The sequence below is a fragment of the Microtus oregoni genome, unplaced genomic scaffold (assembly GCF_018167655.1).
Source record: "Microtus oregoni isolate MIOR12 unplaced genomic scaffold, Mior012 000049F_ref0000343, whole genome shotgun sequence".
In the NCBI taxonomy this organism is placed as follows: Eukaryota; Metazoa; Chordata; class Mammalia; order Rodentia; family Cricetidae; genus Microtus; species Microtus oregoni.
The window spans coordinates 3669002-3682906 of NW_024543223.1; the positions used below are offsets into that span (position 1 = coordinate 3669002).

Here is a 13905-nt window from a genome sequence, read left to right on the forward strand (position 1 = left end):
GTAAGTGGAAAAGCCTTGCAGAGCTGACCAGGAATCCAAGAGTGTTCCTTGCCTGGGTGGGACCTCAGATGGAGCCTTGGTCTGGAGAAAGTCACTCTCCAGTCTAGAAAGCAGAATGATCAGTTCTGGGGAGGTTAGGGGGTAGGAAGTCCTTCATTGCTTCTGCCTGGGCTCAGGGCCTTCCCCCAACCCCCTTTTTGGAGACAGAGGCCACCTGGGGCATGGGAGGAGGGGCAGCCCAAGCTGCATTTCCACTTGGAAGCCTTCTTTATTTGGCCTGGGACAGAGAAAGACTGGGGTCAGAGTGCACACATCTCCATGGAAACAGCAATGAGCCTGGCCCCTAGGGGACCCTAACCATAGTAGGGGGTCTTAGGATTTTTTTTTCCCCGTTTTTGGCTAATGGGCCTGGGCCCTATCTTTGGCAACAGCTTTTTATAAAGTCCCAGCCATGAGGCCTGGAGGAGCAGGCAGACAAGTGGACTTCGGTCAGGGCCACACGGAGCAGAGACTGAGCCTTTTAGGACTGCAGACTCCAGGTAGGAAAACAGAGTGCAACAGCTAGAATGTGGAGTCTTTAGAGACAAGCACTGGAGACCAAAGAAAGGTTAGCTGTGCTGTTGTTCCCATGTCCTGCTTCACTCATGATCCACCTGGGATCTGAGTCCCACCAGCCTGCCTAAGGCTTCTCTCCAGGAATAGCTCCTCGGATGGTCTCAGAACTTCCAGGCTGCTGGTGCATCTAAACAGGCGCCCTACAGAAAGAAAATATTGACTTGTATCCTCTTGGGAAGGATGCAAACCTTGGTGGATGAATTCCTTTTTTTTTTTTTTTTTCTTTTCAGGATTCTACCCGTGGAGTCCTATGTAGGCACCTTTTCTGCCTGGGAGAATTATAACATATATAAAGTACTATAACTGCTCAGGAGTCCTAGGTGAGGCTGGCTAGACTCACTGAAGGAGGCTTGTGAAGGCTCAAATGGAGCAGGTAAAAAACAGCCTCAAATAACATTCAAGATAATTCAAACACACTTGCAGGTTTTGAGTACATCTGCGTGCTTTCTGTAGTACTCTAAATGCAGGTTTCTTTTCCTGTGTGTGTGTTGTTTTTTACATGCTTCTACAGCCAAATCAGACATCAAGTAGCTACATGGTATCATACATGTGCTGCAGGAATCTTAAAAGGGTCTAGGGAGTAACGCCATGAGTGGGCCTAAGGGACAGAGGAGACTTATTTTCCACTGCCAGAGGAGTTTGGCCATACCTAGGTAGATATGTTCCAGGGGTCATGGTGGCCCATGGTAAGCACTGGCATGGACATGGTGAAGCTAAGCATCTCATTGTAACACCCATCCTGCCTGATGAAAGGGGAGGAAAGCTAATAAGGAAGGCCTTGAGCTAGTGTGCCTTTGGCCACCCTGATAGCATCAAGCAGACAAGTCTGTTCCAGCTGGGCTCTGCAATCCTGCCCTCCACCCCACCCCCAGCCTTTCCTGGATTTAGAACCTCAGGGTTTCAGGTCTTGCTTAGTTTCCTGGATAATGCTTAATTGAGGGTTTTTTTTTCCCACACCCCTTTCAGTCCAAAGCAGTAGATCAGGAATATCCCTGAGGATTAGGGGAGATGTGTAGGCTGTGGAAATAGCAAGTAAGTATTCTCAGGGATACAGCAAAGGGATGGGGCTTAGTCCTGGGCCACAACCCACAGCAGCACCCAGAGTTGGAATGTGGACACCAGCTGAACCTGACAGGAAGTGGAGGCAGGAGGAGAGCTGACAGAAGGGAGCAATGGACAACAAGCTGCCAGTGGTCAGAGAGGGGCCTGCCTGAGTCCCAGGAACTGAGCCTTCTGGGAGCTGTCTTTAGGAGCCTGAGAACATTCGGCGGCTGGCTTGATCCAGGGAACACCCGGAGACAGGGACTTGGACTCCAGGGAACCAGAGACTTAACTTGAGAGTCAGACATCCCAGGACCACCGCCCTTCTCGCGTCTCCGATCCCACTTCCCCGACTCAGCGCCACGCGCACGCGCTCCGCGCAAAGCACTCGGGCTACCCAGACCACGGAGCTACGTTTCGCTCAGACGTAGCAACGAATCTCTGGAGACTTTGCTTCCTGACGCCCTGCCGGGACGCAAGTCATTCATCTTTGACAACTGATTCTCCGGGGCTTCTGACAGCCGGTCCGGCCCGGAGTCTCAGGACGAGGCCAGGCTCTGACCGCTGGACTTGGAGCATCCCGTGAGCACGCTCAGGGACGCGCTACCCGACCGCGGACAACTCCGCGCCGCCGTGTCCAGCTGTCCACGCCGGGTGGCGGGCGAGCTCTGGCGCGCCACGCGCTGCTCCCGCCAGGCACTGGAGCTCGAGGATCGAGCACTGGGCGGGGCCGCGGCCTCCCGCGCTCCCCATCTGCCCGAGGCCGTGTGCCCGCGTCCGCGCCCACGCCGGGCTCCGGGGCCGCGCGCGGCGATTGGGCGGTAGGCGTGACGTCACCGCGCCGGGGCTCGCCGCGGTTGCGGAGCTGGCCGCCGCCCTCGCGCCGCTCGAGGAGCGGGTGCGGGAGGCGAGCGGAGCGGGCGCGCGCCCGGCTCCTTAACACCCGCGCTCGGGACCACTGCCTGCCCCGCGCGTCCCGCCGTCCGTCGCCCGCCGCTCTCCGCCCTCCGCGCGCGACCCCGGCGCGGATTTGAAAAGCCCGGTCCGCGGGCGCCTAGAGGCGGCAGCCAATCAGCGGAGCGCACTTTTCCCGCGGCTTCTGGGGGCGGCGGCGGCCCCGGCGGCGGCGGCGGCGGGCGGGAGGCGCGGGGGCGGGGTCGGCGCCGCGCGCGGAGAGCCTCGGCCTGGCCGCGCTGCGCCCGCCGCTGCCGCCGCCGCCGCCCCCTCCCGCCGCCCTGCCCTCCGCGGCCTCGCGTCCGCCGCCGCCGCCGCTGGACAGCTACTGCCGGACAGCCGCCGGAAGATGCGACGCAGTGCAGGTCACTGGGGCCGCTGGCCAACCGCCGCGGGAACTAACCGCTGGCCGGGGAAGGGAGGCCGGGCGGTCGAGGCCCGAGGGCTGAGGGGGCGGCCTGAGGGGCTGTGGGCCGGGCGGCGCGGGCAGGCCGGAGGTGGACGCACGGCCTGAGGCGAGGGCGGAGGATCTGGTGGCTGGGAGGACTCGGCCTGAAGCGTCGGCCGGACGCGCACGACCGGCGACGGCTAACGGGGCGGCGGGCGCGCGGCCATGTTGGGCCCGCTGGCCGGGGCTGCACCTGTGCCGGGCCGGCGGGCGGCCGCCTTTGTTCCCGCGGCGCCGGGCGGGACGAGCGGGCCTTTGTGCGGCGCGGGGCGCGGGGCCGGGAGGCGCGGTGGGAGGGGCGGCCGGGTGGACCAAGAGGCGCTTTTTGTGTGCGGAAGCGTCCGGCGTTGACATTCGGGGCGCCGACCGTTGGTCAGTGCGGCGCCGCGGTCGCCGGCCCTTGCGTGGCCTCGCAGGTGGAGACGAGGCTGGCTGGACCCGCGGACCCGCGGACCCGCCCGGGGCTGTGGCCGCGCCTCATGGGGCGCGCTCTCTCGCTCGGGATGCAGCTCACAGCCTAGAAGGCTCAGGGCGCGGTGAGCCGGACCGTGGCGACCGAGCGGCTGCCGACTGCCTTGGTTTAAATCTCTAAATCTCGGCATTTAAAAGATGCTTGGGTTTGACTTTCGGTGAGAAGAAAGTGGATGAGGATATTGCTTAGGACCCGTTGCAACACTGAGCTTTTCTCCCTTCTCAGCTCAGGACGAGGTTTGACATTGACGACGAAACGGTATGAAATCGGATGTTCTGACAGGAATCATTTCCAGGTAGATAATTGGGGTGTGAGTGTGTTATAACGGACCCCATAAGGAGACCAGTCCGATACCGAGCGAGTTCAGAACTAGGGGAGAGAAGTGCCTGAGTACTGCCAGCATACTCACAGACTTTGAAGGCCTTGGCTTTTAAAGGCATTAAATTTCAAGATTGTGCATGGATTATATCCTATTCCATGTATTTGAAATAAGATCATCACTACAGAAAAGTTTATGAAACATTTCAGGAAGCTGAGACTTTGAACTACCTTTCCCATGTTTTAAATTCTGGTTACATATTTAAGTCGATATATATATATATATACACACACACATATATATATGTATACACATATACGTATGCACACACACATATATACACACGTGCATATATATGTATATGCACAGTTACTAAAAGTAGCACGGAGGGAGAAAGTCCTGTAAACACTGCTTTTTCTGTGTGTTCTCCTATTCCCCAGACCTAGAGTTCAAATCTTAACTGCTGGCCAGAGACGAATAAGGTCCATGCCGTATACACTCTTTTACTTTGAGTCATTTCCTTTTCTTTCCTTCCATTTTCTCTTCTGCCCAGCGGCCTTCATTTTTGGGTTGATGGCTTGTAGTATGTGGACTTAATATTTGCTTGTGAATTTGTGTACGTTTTTGTGAATGACTCTTAACATATTCAGAACAAAAATCCTCCCATTTTGGCCTCTGATTATAAGGGTCAACATTCCATTTTAAAGAGTATTTAGATAATTAACTTAATTTCGAAATATTAATGGACAATTCTTATGTCTCCACAGATGGGATGTGTTCATTTTAATGTTATAAACTGTCATAACTTGAAGTTTGTGGAGACATACAGAGAAAAACAGTCGGACTACAAGTGAGATTACTAAGTTGTTTTACGCAGCCAAGCTGTATGGGGCTGTTAAGCCACCGTCTGCAGAAATGTGAGGAACCAAAAGAAGACTTAAGTCAGAACTGCAGAATGAGTCAGGCGTTAGAGACCCTGTGGGTTACTTCAGGGAGGAGTCTAGCTTTTCATCTCTTCAGGCATCCTTTCCAAGAAGTACTCAGGCTTTAAAAAGGTTTACTCACATGGCAGAATGTGAACTAATTAGTTACTTCCTTTTTTACAGTTTTGACAATTCAGTGTAAAACGTGAATGTAGGTGGAATTAGACTAAGAAGTGCTGGTGAGAAGATAGGAAACACTAGTTAAATGTGCCCTATATGAGCTGTAAAATTGAGTCTCCTTACCAAGTAATTGCACATGTAAAAAACTGCTAAAATAATCTGAAGAATATAATTTGAATATATTATTCTTTTTAATTTAGCAAGTAACTTTTTTGCTGAATTACAACTTGGTAACAAGTGGTGAGAATTGAAAGTAGATTAGAGACATGGTCTTGATAAGTAGTTATGGCTGGCCTAAAACTTGTATGTAGACTAGGATAGCCTTGAACTTGGAACAGTCTTTGTGTACTGAAATTACAGGCATGAAATGCCCAGGTATTGTGTATATGTGTTGCAGGCTGAGCCCTTGACCCTTAGGCAAGCTCTCAACCACTGAGCTACATTTTTATATTGTGGGTTTTTTTTTTTTTTTTGAGGAGATAAGTATCTTGGTTCCCTGACTGCACTCTCCTCTTTCTCCAGTCAGTAAAATCAGAGTCTCTCTCTTCCCAAATTTGTGGTGTTCTGTCCTCACTTGGGGTCTTCGTGCAGGTTGTTTGGCATGGGCCACTGATTGTTGTCACTTTCATAGTACAACACACAGCCTTTAATAACCTCACCTTTTGGATAAGTTCTTGGATATGGGACTCTTGTTAGTCTTGGACTTCCTGGTTTCTGCTTTCAACTTTTCATGTCAGAAATTCAGTTAAACTACTAAGTGGGCATATGGTTTAGGGTAAGCAACCCATTTAATGTATTTAGTATATAACCTCTTTGCCTTTCTTTAAGTCATATTGGAGTAGAAAAGTTCCAGAAAGCTGAATATGGAAGAGAAAGAATTGAGCTGAGGTCCCCCTTCAAGTACATCTTAGCTTGAGTTTCATCCTGGAAGCCAAGCCCTGCGGTTCCTACCTGTTTTGTTTGGAAGGCTCTTGTAGGTAGACTACTTCTTGGGGCTTCCCTTATCTTTATCTGGTCTCTCTTCTAGTTAAATAATTAACAAACACATAAATAAATAAATAAATAAATAAATATTTTAGCTAATGAGGCCAGCCTCTGTTTGCTAGTTTTTGCTCATCATGCTAAATGGAGATAAGTTTTTGAAACATTGCAAGTATGTAAGTGCAGTAAATGACAACAAGAAGCAAGAGTTTCTGTTTTCTTGTTGATTTCTCTGTATCACTGAGTTAGGAAAAAAAGAACATAAAATATAGAACTATAAAAGCAAAAGGAGTCACTTATGCAACTAGATTAGGCTCAGTTTGCCTATCAGTATGGTTTGTTAGTTTCTCTGGAAATTGTTATTTATAGTGAATATTGTGGGAGACAAGAGATTTAATATTAGTCCCTGGAGATCTGACATACCTCTTCTGGTTTTCTCTGGCACCAGACATGCATATGATGTATATACATACATGGAGGCAAAAGGCTTATCCACATAGAATAATAAATCTTAAAAAATTTTAATTGAAAAGATTTATGTATGTGTTTGTGTGAATGTAGACTGGGTGTGTTTGCTGCTCTGGAACTGGAGTTAGAGGTGGTTGTGAGCCTCCTAACATGGATTTTGGGAAGCAAACTTGGGTGTTTGGGAAGAACTGCAAGTGCTCTTAACACTATTTCTCTGGCTTCCATTTGTTTGTGTGTGTGTGTGTGTGTGTGTGTGCGTGCGTGCGTGTGTGTGTATGTGTGTGCGCGCGCACGCAAGTAGAGGTCAGAAAACAGTTTTCAGAAGTTCTCCTTCCACTGTGGGTTCTAGGTTTGAACTCAGGGCACCAGGCTTGCTGCACTTTTGTTATTTTATTTGCTTAGACATCTTGTCAGCCCCATCCCATCTCTTTTTGCCATGTTTCCTCTTGGTTAATTTTTATTCCTGTTTCCTACCTTGTATGCATACTCTGCCATGTTGCATGAGTTTTTTTCTATTAAATTCCTTCACTATATCTTAGCTTGAGCCTCATGCTGGAAGCCTGTTTTAGAAGCAGCCTGTTTGGAAAGGCTCTTGTAGGTAAGATTTTAGTATTTGTATATTCCCTTATCTTATTATCTGGTCTCTTACTATCATCTGTTCTAGCTATACCTCTTGCCTGCCCTAAACCCTAATCCTGCTGTACCTCAGAATACCATTTGTTCTCTCTGGAGAGTTTTACAAACGTTTGTGTCACTTGATTTTTATCCTCAGAGGCTTTTGCTCAAACTTCTTAGGCACTGTTGCTGACTACTAGTTTACTCCCTTGATGTTGGGTGTGGTTGCTCATTCTTTTAATCCCAGCTCCCAGGAGGCAAAGGTAGGAGAATCTCTTGAGATCAAGACCATCCTAGCCTGCTTAGTGAGCTCTAGATCAGCCAGGACTACATAGTGAGACCCTGTCTCAAAAAGCAAACAGACTTAACTTGTCTGGCATTCCCTTCAGTCTTAGCTCCCCCCCCCCCCCTGGTTTTTTGAGACAGGATTTCTCTGTAGCTTTGGAGCCTGTCATGGAACTTGCTCTGTAGACCAGGCTGGCCTCTAACTCACAGAGATCCACCTGCTTCTGCCTCCAAAGTGCTGGGATTAAAGGTGTGCGCCACCACTACCTAGCCCTTGTGTGATATCTTAAAGTGATGTGGATGAAAGGGTTGTGTGAGTGTAATTACTTGTCTTGGTATGTGAGAAGAAAGGAGAGCAAGGACTGGTAACAGAGGTCAGTGAGGAGGTCTGTAGACCAGGACTAGAGTTGAGCACTAGACATAAGAGATGGGAGTAGGAAGAAAGCACAGATGCAAGAGTACGAGCTGATGTGTATGTGTTTTCAAGTTACTTATTTGTGTGTGTGCCCTTATGTGCTCATGCCACGATTCATATGTCACCATGCCGTGGTGTGCATGTAGAGGTTAGAGGACGGCTAGCAGTTGTCTCCGTCTACTATGTGGAATGCAGGAACCAGACTCAGGTTGTCAGGCTTGGTGACAAACACCTTTACCTCTTGAGCTGTATCTTGGATCCCTAATGTACTTTTGAAAGGCTGGAAAGGTAAAAAGGAAAAGTGGCCAGATATTACGGTAATTATAGTATGAAAATTGGTTAGTATTGGCCCATTTTTACCTACTATAAACCAGTCAGACTGAAGAAGGGCCTAGTTTGTGACCTACCTTTGTTCTTTCTGAAAGGAGGCTTTGATCTTTTTGTTTTGGAAAGTACCCTAGATCCCTCCAAGTGTTCCCAGGGTAATCAGAAGAATCATTAGGTCTGGAGGATTCCCTTTATTCCTGGACCAATATCTAGTTAGTCATTTGTTGTTTCAAGATTACAGGGTTGGGCTGCCCATCTCTCTTTAAAAAAAGCTTGATTTATTTCTTGAACTTCAGTGGTATTTTTACTTTTTATTTATTAGATTTTTTGTTTGTTTTTCGAGAAAGGGTTTTTCTGTAGTTTTGGAGCCTGTCCTGGAACTAGCTCTTGTAGACCAGGCTGCCCTCGAACTCACAGAGGATCCGCCTGCCTCTGCCTCCCGAGTGCTGGGTTAAAGGTGTGCGCCACCACCACCTGGCTTATTTATTAGATTTTATTTATGTGTATGGGTGTTTATTTCATTTGTATGTTTGTACATGGGTCATGTGTGTGTCTGGCACCCACAGAGATCAAAAGAAGTCATTGGATCCCTGGGACTAGAGAGAGTTATTGGTGTTTGTAAGCTACCATGTTGGTGCTGGAAATAACCCAGATTCTCTGCAAGAGCAGCAAGTCTCTTAACTGCTGAGCCATCTCTCAAGCCCCCTGCAGTAGTTTTGAATGGCTCAGATCTTGTCTCTGGAAAGCCTGCTTTCACTGGTGTTTCATATTTGGAACTGAAGCCCAGATATACCAGATGTACTTGTGCCAAACTTGTTATGGTTGTGTTAGGCCTCCAGCATATTGTCCAGGTTTCCGTATTCTTTTAAAACAGTTCTTCAAGGGAAGGATCCTGTCTGGTAGCACCTGGATATAGAAGGGACTCAGTTAACAATTGGAAGCCAGTTTGGGGTATTTTCCTAAGGATTTTTATTTCATATGATTGTAGAGGTTTAGGTTTTTTCTTCCCCCCAACTAGAAATAGAGGTTTGGCTGGGTGCGGCGGCACATGCCTTTAGTCTCAGCACATGGGACGCAGCAGCAGATGGATCTCTGAGTTCGAGGTCAGCCTGATCTATAAAAATCGAGTTCCATGACAGTCAGGACTGTTACATGGATAAATTTTGTTACAAAAAAGTAAAAAAGAAAATGAGAAAGAAAGAAAAATAAATAAATAGGTTTGTATTGCTTCCTTTTTAAAGATTTGAAGTTAGAAGTTTATGTCATCTATGTGGAGCTTTGTTCTATGCAGCTTTAAAAAACCCCTTTTATTGTGTGTGTGTGTGAGAGAGAGAGAGAGAGAGAGGAAGAGAGAGAGAGAGAAGCTTTTGGTTTGATCAGTTGTACAATTTTAAGGATCTTGGCCCCTCTGCACAGCTTTTGAGTTGCAAATCTTTTTTTTTCCCCTTCTTCTTTTTGAAACAGAGTTTCTCTGTGTAGTTCTGGCTGTCCTGGAACTCTACACCAGGCTGGTTTGTAACTCAGGGATCTGCCTGTCCCTGTCTCAGTGATGTTCCCACGATGCTTTTTTTTAAAATATTGTTTTAAATTTTACTTTAGTATTTTATGTCTGTGAGTGTTTTGCTTGCATGTATATAGATAAACCAAGTGTGCCTGGTGCCCAAAACTGTCAGAATAGGGCATTGAATGCCCTGGGATGGAATTTAACCTAGTTGTAAGCTACAATGTAGGTGCTAGGATAGAACCTGAGTCATTTGTAAGACTCTTGACCACTGAACCAACTCTCCACCCCTGCAAAATCTTTACCTCACCTTAACTAAAATGTCACAGCAGGAAATCCCAAAGATGTTAGTTAAATAACTTGCCCCAAATCACTAAGCTTTATGTGATAAAGATTTTGCAGGACCTGGAAAATTACTGTTCTGCTGCTTTAGAATGTTTTTTGTTTCTCTGTGTAGTCCTGGCTGTCCTGTAACTCGCTTTGTAGACCAGGCTGGCCTCGAACTCACAGAGATCCGCCTGCCTCTGCCTCCCAGGTGCTGGGATTAAAGGTGTGTGCCACCACCACCCGGGCAGAACTAACTGAGATAAGCCCTGTGACAGTAATAAGCCAGAACCCTTGACCATGAAGTTTAATGACCCATGAGAGAACAAAACAGGAGGGAAAAAAAGACAAAAGATTTTGTTTTTGAAAACCTGTGGGATAGTCATGGGGAAAAATATCAACCCCAAATTTGATGAAATATACACTTTTAAAAACTGATAAAACTACTGAAGAGAGAGAGGAACATTTTAAATTGTGCCATAGTACTGCCATTGGCAGAAGTTAAGGACACAGGAAACCTCAAGACCAGCAACCTGTTATCTTCTACAGGGAAAGACAGGAGAGGACTGTAGATGACAAGGGGTCAGAATTACACTGACAATGTGTAGGGCTTATTTGCATCTGTGTCTGGTCAAATTTATGACTAAATACCATTTATATTTGAGGAAATTAGACATTAGAGTGCTGAGTACTGAGGATATAGCTCTGTAATAGAGCTAAAGGCCCTGGGTTCAGTTTCTTATCACCCCAAATAAAAAGAATTTGGAACAATGTCTAGATTTGTTACTAAGAAAAAAATGTTAAAAAATTCTGTTAAGTGTTATAAGCAACACAAGAATGTCTAATTTTAAAACATGCACACAAACATTTACTAACAATGATTTGCAATCTGGGATTTATTTCACACTCTTAACAGGAGACAGGGTGAGTATGTGGTTAGATCAGAAGTGAATGATGGTATGAGTATGCAGGTTCTGCCTGCTCTGCCCATTTTATATATATTCAGAATTCCCAGAACAAAAAAGTAACTCTTGAAGGAAAGAGCTAGGTACATCTAGGGAGGTTATACTGTTGGTATCAGGAAAAACTTCCTCATGGGTTGATTTGGAGCAGAGCTAGAAGTGGTCTGGGGTGTCAGCTCAGTTAGAGGGTAAGTATGCATATTCAGGAGGGAGAAAAAAAGCCTGGTATGACTAGAGTAGATAGTGAGGCAGGAGAGAATCTGGGCAGATGTATGAAATGTTAATAAGTATCTTTTAGCTGTTGGTATCTTTATCCTGAGACAATGTTAGGTTCCAGTGGTGTTTTAAGGGAGTTAGGTTATGTGTGCAACATAAATTTATGTGCTTTGGAAAGTCTTTTGTTTTGAAACAGAGTTTCTCTGTGTAGCCTGGGTGTCCTGGAATTGACTCTGTAGACCAGGCTGGCCTCAAACCTACAGAGATCCCTGCCTCTACCTCTTAAGTGCTGGGAATTAAAGGTGTGAACCACTACCGCCACCAGGTTAGAAACCGTTTTTTTCTTTAATTGTCTCTCAAAAATTTTATTTATTTATTTATTCATTTTATTTATATATGGTTTTCAAAACAGGGTTTCTCTGTGTATCCCTGGCTGTTCTAGAATTCATTTTGTAGACAAGGCTGTCCTCAAACTCAAGAGATTCACCTGCCTCTGCCTCCCAAGTGCTGGGGTATTGAGGACATGCACCACCATGCCTGGCTTGGAAAGCCTATTTAGAGGGCTCTGGATGGAGGTGATGGGAAGAATATTTTGTTTGGTTTTTGGGTTTTAGAGACAGGGTCTCTAACTGTGTAGCCCTTGCTATCTTGAAACTTACTGTGTAGACTAGGCTGGCCTCAAACTCATAGACATCCTCCTGTTTTCTGCCTCTTGAGTGCTGGGATTAAAGACATATGCCACCATGCTGGATGCCACCATAAAAAGAGTACTTATAAATAACCAGTTTACAGTAACCATGTCTGTTCAGGTTAGACACTTTCCAATTTTTTCTGCTTTATGTGTCTGTTTGAACACCTCATCTCTTTGAAATTTGATGTGGCTGTGTGATTTGGTTTGGTTAGTGAAAAGTGGCATATTAGGGGCTAGAGAGATTGATTAGGAGTTAAGAGTATTGGCTGCTCTTCCAGAGCACCCAGGTTTAATCCCTAGCACCCACACGCTTACTGTAACTCTATTCCATGAGGAACTGATGTCCTCTTCTGTACTTTATGGGCACTCCATGGGTATGGTGCACAAACATGCAGGGAAAAATACCCATACACGTAAAAATAAATAAAATAAAGGAAAAGTAGTGTGTGTGTGTGTGTGTGTGTATGTTTGTATTTATATCTATAGTTTTTTGAATGTATATTGTTCCCTCTATGGAAGCCAGAGGTTACCTTGTAGGAGTGAGTTTCTTTTACCATGTGAGTTCTGGGGATTGAACTCAGGTCATCAGATTTAGTGAGACACGTTTCATCTTGCCAGCCCTGCATATGACTTTTAAGTGAGAGGGTTGTTTGTTTGTTTGTTTGATTTTTAAACATTTCTTTGATCCCATGAGGAAAATCACAGTCTCACAAGTGCACGAGTTCATGCATGTATACGTGTGTGTGTGTGTGTGGTTGACTTTGATTGTCTTTCTTGATCAGTTTTTATATTAATTGAAAACATTTTTTACATTCATTTATTCTCTGTGTATGAGTGTTTGATTACATGTTTGACTGTGCATCACACTCATTCAGTGTCGATGGAGGCCAGAAGAAGGCATTGAATCTCTTAGAACTGGAATTAAATCCCTCACCACTGGAGTTGTGAGCCACCATGTGGGTTCTGGGAACCAATCCTGGCTTTTTTTTTTTTTTCAGAAGGATTTTCCTTTGTATCATTTATTTATTTATTTATTTATTTATTTATTATGTATACAATATTCTGTCTATGTGTATGTCTGCAGGCCAGATGAGGGCACCAGACCTCATTATAGATGGTTGTGAGCCACCATGTGGTTGCTGGGAATTGAATTCAGGACCTTTGGAAGAGCAGTCAGTGCTCTTAACCTCTGAGCCATCTCTCCAGCCCCAATCCTGGCTTTTTTGTAGGAACAAAGTGTTCTTAACTATGTAGCATCTCTCTAGACTCACTGCCTCTTTTTTGAGAGAGAGTCTCTTTGTAATCTGGGTTGTCCTGGAACTTGCTGCCCTCCAACTTGCAGAGATATGCCTACCTCTACTTCCCAAGGCCTATCCTGGACTTTACCTTATTTTTTGAGTGTTTTTTACTGTTTTTGGTTGGCCAGTGAACCTCAAAGGGTCCCCCTATCTTCCCTCCCTGATGTTAGAATTATTGGCACACACCATCACACCTCTCCTTTAAAGTAAATGTTGGGGATCTGATCTCAGGTCCTCATGCTTGCAAAGCAAGTACTTTACCAAATGAATTTATCTTACATGCTTGTTTGAGTGAAAGTTTAAAAAAAGTATGTTTTATCATTTTCCCATTTTTTTTCTGTTTCTTACTTGAAATAATGGGTGTGTACCATGAACAAGAAAGAATCCTTTAGTGTGAGCCACATAACAAATGGTTTTGGGGCTGGAGAGATGGTTCAGCGGTTGTTCCAAAGGTCCTGGGTTCAACTCCCAGCACTTATAGAGTGGCTCACAACCATCCATTTGAAATCTGTTGCCCTCTTCTCGTCTGCAGGCATACATGCAGGCAGAACACTGTATGCTTAATAAATAAACAAACAAATCTTTTTAAAAAATGGTTTTGGGTCTGCTGCTATACCATAACCTATATCTGTGGTTCTAAAAGTCTTGTCCCCAATCTGACAGTATCAATCTGCTCAATAATTGGTTAGAAATTCAAATTCCTTGGTTCCATCCTAGACTCACTGAATCATGGGCTCCTGCCTGTCATCTGTGGTCTAGCAAGTCCTTACTATAGTTCTGACACCTAGGAGTTTGTTGATTGATAAACTAGTTAGATTACAATGTTAGACCTGGTAAGAGATAGTGATGATGATTGGTTAGTGTTGTAAC

The 13905-nt window shown here is 45.8% G+C and overlaps 1 protein-coding gene across 5 annotated transcripts in view; it reads left to right on the forward strand.

Moving 5' to 3' along the window:
* Positions 1-2806: 2806 nt before the first annotated feature.
* Positions 2807-13905, forward strand: part of LOC121436390 (histone-lysine N-methyltransferase NSD2) — a 69465-nt gene continuing 58366 nt past the window's right edge. For 2 of the 5 annotated variants that reach the window (XM_041636223.1, XM_041636227.1), the window contains exons 1-2: positions 2808-2975; positions 3756-3825. The gene's annotated coding sequence lies outside the window, so the exon portion shown is untranslated. Of the gene's footprint in view, positions 2976-3755; positions 3826-4616; positions 4700-13905 lie in introns of all 5 variants that reach the window. The other 3 variants (XM_041636224.1, XM_041636228.1, XM_041636225.1) reach the window with 3 other exon arrangements.